This window comes from Dermochelys coriacea, chromosome 14 (genome assembly GCF_009764565.3).
Source record: "Dermochelys coriacea isolate rDerCor1 chromosome 14, rDerCor1.pri.v4, whole genome shotgun sequence".
Taxonomy (NCBI): domain Eukaryota; kingdom Metazoa; phylum Chordata; order Testudines; family Dermochelyidae; genus Dermochelys; species Dermochelys coriacea.
In genome coordinates, this window is record NC_050081.1 from 28,691,492 (window position 1) to 28,702,589 (window position 11,098).

Here is an 11,098-nt window from a genome sequence, read left to right on the forward strand (position 1 = left end):
ATCTGTACTGGGACTGGTGCTGTCCTCAGGGTTGGAACAGTCTCTTGGAGGAACCCCTTCAGTGTGCCAGATGCCCAAGGGTCTCCCTCTGCCTCCAGAGTAAACCTTGCAGCTTCTCTGCCTCCATAGACTGAAGCAATGGGGCTCCAACCTTCCTGCTTCACACCATGAACTCTGCTCAGCAAGTCCAGCTGAGATAGACTCTTGGTACAGACTTGGGCCATGTCTACACTACAAACTTAAGTCAGCGCAAGTTATGTTGGCATAAAGTCACCGCAGTTAATACATCATTTGTGCAGTTTGTCTTGGCTCCTTGTGCCGGCAGTGAAACATTTGGCACAGGGTTGCAGAATACCTCCATGAAAGTTTTATTGAGATCTTTCAGGAGGATTCACAGAACATCCCTGTGCACATAAACTGTTCCATGTGGACCCTACCCCCAACTCTAGAGAGGAATGAAAAATAGATAGCAACTCTTCCTCTCTTGGTTTAATACTATCTCTTCTAACACCAGTAAATTAATTATGTCAAAAATGTGTCCTGTTACTTGAGGGGGTGGGAGGCATCCCTGTAATTTAAAATTAAACTACACACTTACCCAAGGTTCTTCCCCAGCATCGGGCTTACCCCGTGCTCATTTGGCAGTATTGCCAAACTGCTGTGGTGTAAAAGACGGGTCCTGGCTTGCTGCACGGCTGGATTCCTGCTGTCACTTGTCCTCTTCATCATCCACCTGATCTTCCTCACTGTTCATGGCAGGGGCCTGTGACTCAGGCTCCTTGGAAGTATTCACAGCGCTGTTGGGGATGAGAGCAGGATCTCCACCAAGTATGGCATGCAGCTCTTTTTAAAAGCAGCAGATCTGTGGCTTGGCACTGGATCGGTTTGCCTGCCACAGTTCCTTGGCTTTCATGCTGCACTGCTGCTGGTCTCTGTCCTATCCCTTCTCCTGCATCCCCCAAGCAATCTGCTCATAGATATCCATGTTTCTATAGCTGGATTGGAGTTTTGCCTGCACAGCCTCTTCTCCCCACAGGTCCAGGGGATCCAATCCCTCCTCTCTCCATGCAGGAGTGTGTCTGAAGTGTGTAGCTGGCATAGAATATTAGGGTTGGAAGCACCTCAGGAGGTCATCTAGTCCAATCCCCTGCTCAGGAGGTCATCCAGTCTAATTCCCTGCTCAAAGCAGGGCCAACACCAACTAAATCATCTCAGCCAAGGCTTTTTCAAGTCAGGCCTTAAAAAGCTCTAAGGATGGAGATTCCACCACCTCCCTAAGTAACCCATTCCGGTGCTTCACCACCTTCCTAGTGAAATAGTGTTTCCTAATATCCAACCTAGACCTCCCCCACTGCAACTTGAGACCACTGCTTCTTATTCTGTCATCTGCCACTAATGAGAACAGCCTAGCTCCAACCCCCCTTCTGGCATGGACAACTGGGCAGTTGCACTGAACCATGAAGAGTTGCTTCATGTATTTGCCAAGGTAGGCAGTCAGGAAAAGGAATTTCAAAAATTTGCAGAGCTTTAAATGGGAGATTTGGCTTTGGTCTGTGTGACCCCTGCCCAGCAGAGTTGATAATGGGAACTAGAGTGGTCCATGTGGTGCATTGTGGGACAGCTGCTGGAGGATATTAATGGTCAACGTAAATAACACAGTTTCTACGCTCACACTGCTTCAGTCTAACTACATCAACCTTTGATCAGGGAGGTGGTGTTATTAAGTCAGCGTAATGGGGCATTATATTGGTGGGAGCCAAATTTAAATGTACAACTAGTACACATGCACAACTAGTTTGGGATAAGCTGCCTTGGGTCAGCCTAACTTAGCTGTGTAGACCAGGCCTTAGTCTAATGTATTCTTAAAAACCTCCAGTGCTGGGAATGTCACAACATCCCTTGGTAATCTGTTCTTGTGAAGAACTACCCTTCTTGTTAGAATTTTTTCCCCTAACATCTAACCTACATCTCCCTTGCTGTAGATTAAGCCCATTACTTCTTGTCCTACCTTCAGTGGGCATGGAGAACAATTGATTGCAGTCCTCTTTTATAACAGCCCTTAACATATTTGAATACTCTTATCAGGTCCTTCCTCACTTTTCTCAAGTCTAAAAATGCCCAGTTTTTTTTAACCTTTCCGCATAGGTCAGGTTTTCTAAACCTTTTATAATTTTTGTTGCTCTCCTCTGGGCTCTCTCCACTTTGTCCACATCTTTCCTTAAGAGTGGTGTCCAGAATTAGACAAAATACCCCAATAGAGGCCTCACTAGTGTTGAGTAGACACTTACCTCCCATGTCTTACCTACCGCACTCCTGTTAATACACCCAGAGTGATATTAGTCTTTTTTGCAACTACATCAAGTTGTTCAAACATATTCAATTTGTGATCTGTTGTAACCCCCAGATCCTTCTTAGCAGTACTACTGCTTAGCCGATTATTCCACATTATGTAGATGTGCATTTGATTTTTCCTTCCTAACTGAAATATTTTGCCCTTCGCTTTACTAAATTTCATCTTGTTGAATTCAGACCAGATCTCCAGTTTGTCATGGTCATTTTGAATTCTAATCCTGTCCTCCAAAGTGCTTGCAACCCCTCCTAACTTGGTGTCATCTGCAGATTTTATAAGAATACTCTTCACTCCATTATCCAAGTCATTAATGAAAATATTGACTAATACTGGACACAGGACTGACCCCTGTGGGACCCCATTAGATATGCCCTACCAGTTTGACAGTGAACCATCGATAAATACTTTTAGTACTGTCTTTCACCAGATGTACACCCAAATTATATTAATTTCATCTAGACCATATTTCCCTAGTTTATTTATGAGACTATCATGTGGGACTGTCACAGGCCTTACTAAAATAAAACTATATCACGTCCACTCCTCCACTCCTATCCATTAGGCCAGTAACCCTGTCAAATTAGGTTGGTTTGGCATGATTTGTTCTTGAAAAATCCATGCTGGTTACTCCCTATGACTCGTATATCTGTTAGGTGCTTACAAGTTGATTGTTTAATAATTTGTTTCAGTATCTTTCCAGGTAGGCTGAACTTAGGCTGACTGGTGTCAAAGTCAGATGAAATGAGGTGCTCATGTCATTCACTTAATCTGTGTTGGGAAGAGTTTCTCTCTATAAAGATTGTCAAAGAGAAATCACCTACAACATAAAGTATAAACACTGGCAAAGTTAATATACAGATAAGAAAATACAAAGCTCAATGCTCTTAGTATTTAAGATAAACAAAGGCAAAACAGTAGCAATTGCAAATGAAGACAGTTTGTAATATGAGGTATTCCCATAGAATAACTTCTGTAGTTAGATATATTCAACCCAATCAAAGTCAGGGTAGAAAAGTATTATAGCAATTATAGTATACACATATGAAGAATGAAGTAATGCTAGGAGTTGGGAGGAAATTTTCTTATCATTCACACACAATGTATTGTTATTAGAGGGAGAGAGAGATCTAAGGTGTTTCTCACACACAAACACCATCACACACAAAGATACATGTGTAGTCCAAAAGGAAAAGGAGTACTTGTGGCACCTTAGAGACTAACAAATTTATTTGAGCATAAGTTTTTGTGAGCTACAGCTCACTTCATTGGATACATTCAGTGGAAAATACAGTGGGGAGATTTATATACACAGAGAATATGAAACAATGGGTGTTACCGTACACACTGTAAGGAGAGTGATCACTTAAGATGAGCTATTACCAGCAGGAGAGCGGGAGGGGGGAAGGGGGGGAAGAAAACCTTTTGTAGTAATAATCAAGGTGGGCCATTTCCAGCAGTTGACAAGTTGAAGAACAGTGGGGGGGGGGGAATAACATGGGGAAATAGTTTTACTTTGTATAATGACCCATCCACTTCCAGTCTCTATTCAAGCCTAAGTTAATTGTATTCAGTTTGCAAATTAATTCCAATTCAGCAGTCTCTCATTGGAGTCTGTTTTTGAAGGGTTTTTTTTTAAAAAAATAGCCACTCTTAGGTCTGTAATCGAGTGACCGGAGAGATTGACGTGTTCTCCAAATGGTTTTTGAATGTTATAATTCTTGATGTCTGATTTGTGTCCATTTATTCTTTTACGTAGAGACTGTCCAGTTTGACCAATGTACATGGCAGAGGGGCATTGCTGGCACATAATGGCATATATTACATTGGTAGATGTGCAGGTGAATGAGCCTCTGATAGTGTGATAGGCTGATGTGATTAGGCCCTATGATGGTGTCCCCTGAATAGATATGTAGACACAGTTGGCAACGGGCTTTGTTGCAAGGCTAGGTTCCTGGGTTAGTGGTTCTGTTGTGTGTTGTGTGGTTGCTGGTGAGTATTTGCTTCAGGTTGAGGCATTAGGTAGAGGATCGGGTGTTCCTCTTCTCCCACCATTTGCGACAGAACTGCTCCCAACCCCACCTCGGAAGCGTCTGTTTGTAAAATAAATTCCCTGTTAAAGTCTGGGGCTATGAGTACGGGGTCATTACAGAGGGCCGTCCGAAGATCTGTAAATGCCCCCTCTTCTGTGTTGGTTCACTTTACCATGTCTGGACCTCGGGCCTTCACCAGGTCCATTGGGGACTTGCCCTAGTAGTGAAGTGGGGAATAAACCATCGGTAGTAGCCTACTATGCCTAGGAACGCACGGACCTGGTTCTTTCGGGTCGGCCGGGGCCAGTTTTGAATTGCCTCTAGCTTATTCGTTTGGAGCTTTACTATGCCCCTTCCCACAATATATCCCAGGTACCTAGCCTCTGCTAGCCCTATGGCGCATTTAGCAGGATTAGCAGTGAGACCAGCCTGCCTTAAGGTGCGCAGTACTGCCTCAACTTTCTCCAAGTGGATTCCCCAGTCTGGCATATGGATGATGACAGCTGCATAACTAGTATGGGGGTGCAGCAGCTTATCCATGAGGCATTGGAATGTGGCTGGGGCCCCATGTAGCCCAAAAGGGAGGACGGTGTACTGGAATAACCCATCCGGGGTGGAGAATGCTGTCTTTTCTTTAGCTTCTAAAAGGCACACTGTAAATTTAAACACAAGGTCGGATGCACAGGAAACATGAGGGGACTGCTTCAGGGGCATCATTTCAGATTTTGGTGGAGGAGGGCAATTTTAACTGTGATTCCAGAGGCTACTTAAGCACCTGAAAACTCTAGTTGTTTTGCAGATAATAACTTAGGAATTAGCTGACAGGAGCACTGTATCTAATTCCTATATAAAGAAAGAAAAAATATATTTATATGAACACCAGTTAAAGCCATGTTTAAGTTTATATGTAAATTTAGAATAATCAGGAGATAATGCAGCAAAATATTCCCAATTCCAAGCCTTGAGATATCAGTTTTGGAGCCTTAACACAGATATTAGAAACACACATTTGATACTTTCTTTATTAGAGATAAATAAAAAATGAATAAAATCTGTTTACTTTTTCTAACAGACATACTTTGTATTACTGCCATTATCTACTCTAGTCAATTGTTTTTCACCCCACTAAAAAGATATTTATTTAATTTTAACAAACATGGTTACATTTTCTCTCTCTCTCTTTTATTAAGAAAGGGAATTTATTTTTCTAATAATTTTAGAATTTATGTTTACTGATCACAGTCATGTACTTGGCTCACTAACATTTGACTCCATCTCAGTTGGAGACCATCGATGCAAATGTAGCTGCAGCCAGTGCCATGTAATTCAAAATCCTCCAATCCACCTCAGCCGGAATTCCACCAGCTTCTGAACTTGGACTATGAATATGAGGAACAAAACTCAAACCCTGTCATACTTCTCTGTGTTATGCAGACAAAACTACACAGAATCATTTCAAGAGAAAAGACAAGATGTCACATTTATTATATCACAATTTGATTTCTAGCCAATAACTAATATCTAATACCTATGTATATATACACACACACAAGTAGTATAAGGGCCATACTGTCAATCAAACCCTAACTGCACCCCTTGACCCCTTAAACCCAGCACTTGACCCCCTTAAACCCTGCCCGCCTGTCACCGGAAGTCCCACCCCATGGGGTATTACTTTCAGGATCAAGGTGGCCACATGACCGCTGTAACCCCACCCCTTGGCCCCTTAAAACCCTCCCCTTGACCCCTTAATCTTGCCCACCTGTCACCAGAAGTCCCACCCCATGGGGGTATTATTTCTGGGGTCAAGGCGGCCACATGACCGGAAGCAAGGTGTGTCATGTGACTCCTCTAACAACTCTTCTCACTGCCCTTTACCAATCAGGAGGGGTTTCGTCCCGACAGGACCACCCCGAGAGGAGATTTGACCAACTGGGGGGAGTTCCGGGGTGGGGTGTCCTGTCTCGAAGTGTGTAATGTGACCCCTCTAAGAACTTCTCCCATCACCCTCTACCAACCAGGATGGGTTTTGTCCCAATAGGACAGCCCTGAGAGGAGATTTGACCAATCAGGGCAAGTTCCAGTGTGGGGTGACCTGTCCAGAAGTGGGTCATGTGACCCCTCTAAGAACTCTTCCCACAGCTCTCTACCAATCGGGAGGGTTTTTGGCAGCATAGGACTGCCCCAGAAGATTTGACCAGAATAGGGCAGGTTCTGGGACAGGGTGAACCTCCCAGAAGAGGGTCATGTGACTCCTCTGCCAATCAGAGCGCAGCACCATCACCCCATAAGTCCCAGCACTGGGCAGAAGAGGCTGTCTTTTACCAAGAACGCATGTTTTAGAAATTGTGGAAACATGGACTCCTTCACCACTCCTGTGAGAACTTCGGACTTTTTTTTAGCCCTGAGCACCTTTGGACTTGTGTAGAGAAAGCGCTACATCAGCAAGAGTTCCAAGGAGGAGCCTTTGACTCAATCATTGATAGATACGTTGGAAACCGACCCCGAAACCCAAACCCTCATGAGGCACTCTGATGAGCATGATGGCCTTTTGTTGTCCACCCCCCTAGAGGTGGAAGGCGATCATGGCTTGGGGGAGTTATCAGCAGAAAACGTGAACGTAAAAGACGTGGCTCAGGTAAATAAATGATTAAGAAGTGACAGTCAGGGATTGGGGGGTGTAATGGGGTTAGGAACCAACCCGGGATTGTGTAAATAAAAAAAAAAGCAGTAGGGTGCTTACACTGTTTCTTTTCTGAAAATCTCTCAACAGCTTGATGATGCCTTTCTAGAGGCCTTTGAGAGCTTACACATCGGTAGCCCTGTGGGAGTAAATTTATCATGCATCAGCTGTTTTTGCTCATGTCTGAGACACAGATCTCAAGAGGAAAAGGACAAAGTGGAAGAATGAACCAGCACAGACTCCCTCATGTTAGGAGTCATGGCATCCATTTTTACAGGCAGCTGTTAAAGGTTGTGTTAAACCAGGTGATTAATAAAACTTATTTAAATGTGTTAATCTGAATGTGTCCCGCTCCATACTTGTGTTAGTAAAAGACGGTACCATTAACAGTCATGTCTCCACAGACAGCTCTGTTAAAGAAAATATATTACACCCCCGGAGAAGTTGGGAGCTTTGGCGGGGTGAACCCTCTTTTTCAAGTGGCCAAAAAGCATAGTAAAACTTTAAATAGAAGACAGGTAACAGCTTGGCTTTCAGACCAGGATGCTTACACTTTACACAAACCAGCTTGAATATGTTTTAAAAGAAACAAGACCATTGTTTCAGAAGTGGATGCGCAATAGCAGACAGATTTGGTGGATATGCACTGGTTCTCCAAACACAACAGCAGTTTTAAGTACATCTTAAGAGTGATAGACGTTCTATCCAAATATGCCTGGGCCTTAGGCCTAAGAGACAAAACAAGTGGTCAGGTATCCAAGGCCTTTAAAGCTATTTTTAGCGAAGGGCATGTGCCTCAAAAATTACAAACCGATCGGGGGAAAGAATTTTTAAACAAACCCTTAAGCAGATTGTTAAAGCGGCATGGTGTTCACCATTTTGTTACTAATAATGAAGTCAAAGCAGGAGTTGTGGAGCGATTTAACAGAACTTTAAAAACTAGGATGTGGAGATATTTTACAGTCCATAACACCTTTTGCTACATCGATGTGTTACCTGACTTTATAAAGAGTTACAACCAGAGCTTTCACAGAACTATACGTACCAGACCCGCTGATGTTAACCCTTCAAATTCTCTGAAGGTATGGAAAATGGTTTATGGAGATGGTTTTAAAATAAAACCAGTTGTTGCCCTTTTTAGAAAAGGCAACCACGTGAGACTATCTAAAACCAAAGGAGCTTTTGAAAAACAGACAAACAGACATTTACCGATGAGATATTCATAGTGGATGAAGCCTTAACCACGGGCCAGAGACCTGTATACTGATTAAAAGATTACAAGGATGAGACAGTAACTGGATCTTTTTACCCTGAAGAATTACAAAAAATAAACCCCAAACGAGACAGGATTTACAGGATTGAAAAAGTTCTAGCGGAGAAAGGAAAAGGAAGAAAAAAAAAAAATTGTTGATGAAATGGTTGGGGTGGCCTGATAAGTTTAACAGCTGGGTGGAAGCTTCTCAACTCTGTGACATTTAGACACAAACAAACAAAAAAACAACAACCAAAAAACAAACAAACAAAAAAGATATTTCTCCTGCAAAGACAGAGAGAGAGAAATAATGAGCGACGGCGGGTTTTACATTACTTTGCCCAGCAACACCAGCTCTGCAGTTTTTCCCAAAACACCAGCTCGAACTTTACAATGCGGATAATTAAGCCCTCGGATTTCCTGGGTGCCTGGGAGGTGGGGTTAGTGGAAATACAATATCCGCACAGCTGGAACACTATCAGCAAAGGCACCCCTTTTGAAATCATCTTTGGAGATATGGCGTGGAGTTTCATCCTACGATGAGGTTATTACTCGTTCATACCCGAATTACTGGATCATATGAACAGTACTGTGGTTCGTCATCCCGGACTGCCTGAGATGGTCATGAACTATGACCCTGTGGGTAGAAAAATTAGACTTAAATACGCTGATTTTACTTATATGTTTTCTACCAGCTGGGAGCTAGCTAACATTCTGGCCTTGGGCCCCAAACACAGGGTCCAAAAATTCCCCTTCTCGGCAGACATTACAGGGGGTTTTAATTCCTTGTATCTGTACATGGATATCGTAGAACACCAGTTTGTTGGGGACTTTTCTGTTCCCATTACATTGTGTCCCCGTCCAAGGAAGGAACGAGTTTGTCACCATCACCTCTGATAAACCTCATTACGTCCCTATCAGTAAACACCACATTGACACCATTACCATTGAAATAAAGACAGATCAGAACAGAAGCATCTCATTTCGCTTTGGCAAGGTGAACATCAAGCTACACCTGCGTCCCCGGAGAGAGCGAGGTTTTTAAAAAGCAAAACACTATTATGGCAATCCTAAAAGATTACGGCGACCCCACCATCTACAGGAACTATTACAAAGCCCAGGCAGGATATGCCCTTCCTGGATATCATGGGGCCCCCATGATGTACGGGGCAGGCGTGGGTGGAATATTCCGTAGCCTCTTTCGAAAAGCCATACTGCTTTTGAGGAGGGGGCTAGAGATTATTAAACCCCACGTAAAAACTGCTGCTAAAAACATAGCTAAAGACTAGTAGGCCATGTCTCCCATGCTGTTCCGGAGAAGGTGGGGAATACAGCTTCACAGGAAGGATCGGGGCTGATGTACATTAAAAGGAGGAGGAGAAAGAGAAATGCATCATACCCGCAACGCACAGGTCTCCCGAAACCCTTTAAAAGAAGGGCTTTGAAGTGCAGGGCCGGCTATAAGCGAAAGTACAAGAGGAAGCCTGGGCAAAAGTGGAGACGCTCTCTGCCTGGTAAAAGATATATTTTAATCAACATGGTTTTTGTTCACTGCAGATCTGAAGAGTGCACCAAATCCCAACTAGACTTGTTCCAAATAGCCCCTACACAGACCGGCATCAAGAAAAGCATCTACATGGAGGTGCCGCCTCTATTGGCTGTTACAGAGGCTGCCCCCATGACTTTTTTATAGCAGGGAATGGCATAGATTATATGGATTTAAACAACACACTGCTGTACCTGTGTTGCAAGATTGTAAAAGGAGACGGAACTGAACTCGCCGCAGACGCTGTGGTGGGCCTGGTGAATTACCCCATGGCCTCTATTTTTAGTCAGCTGGATGTCACGCTGGGAGATAGCCTTGTAAGCCAAAGCAACAACTGTTACCCTTACAGGGCCTTTATAGAATCGGTGCTCAATTACAGCGACAACACCCTTTCCATGCAATTTTCCGCCAGCCTCTTTTACAAAGACACTGCCAGACAACAGGAAGAAATGGAGTTGGATGGCAGGAATCTAGGGTTTGTGAGGCGTGCAAAGCTGACGGCCCAAAGCAGGATGGTAGAACTGCTGGGTCACCTACACAGCAACCTGTTTTTTCAAGAAAAACTATTGTTGAACAGATTGGATGTGAAAATTAAACTGACGCGTAGTAAAGATTCTTTCTGTTTAATGGGCAGTGCAGCTGAAGGCTTTAAACTGCACATTCTATCAGCATCCCTTTTTTTGAAGAAAGTACGGGTGGCCCCAAGCGTTCGTCTGGGGCACGCGGAGGCCCTGCTTACCGCTAATGCTAAATACCCTGTGGACCATGTGGAAATGAAAGTGTTTAGCATCCCCGCAGGCAGCAGGGTCAGTAACCAGGAGAACCTGTTTTTGGGACAGATACCCCAAATGCTTGTCCTAGGGTTTGTGGATAATGATGTTTTTAGCAGAAGTTATGCTAAAAATCCCTTTCATTTTAAGCATTACAATATTAATTTTGTGGCCTTGTATGTGGATGGTGAACAGATACCAATCAAGCCTCTGCAACCAGACTTCAGGGCAGGATGCTGCATGAGAGAACATGAATCTGGTACAGACAGCTGGTAAACACATGAAAGATCATTCTCTGTTAATCGACCGCACTTAGGATGGAAGAATCCAATGCACCGCTACAGACTAGGGACCGAATGGCTCGGCAGCAGTTCTGCGGAAAAGGACCTAGGGGTGACAGTGGACGAGAAGCTGGATATGAGTCAGCAGTGTGCCCTTGTTGCCAAGAAGGCCAATGGCATTTTGGG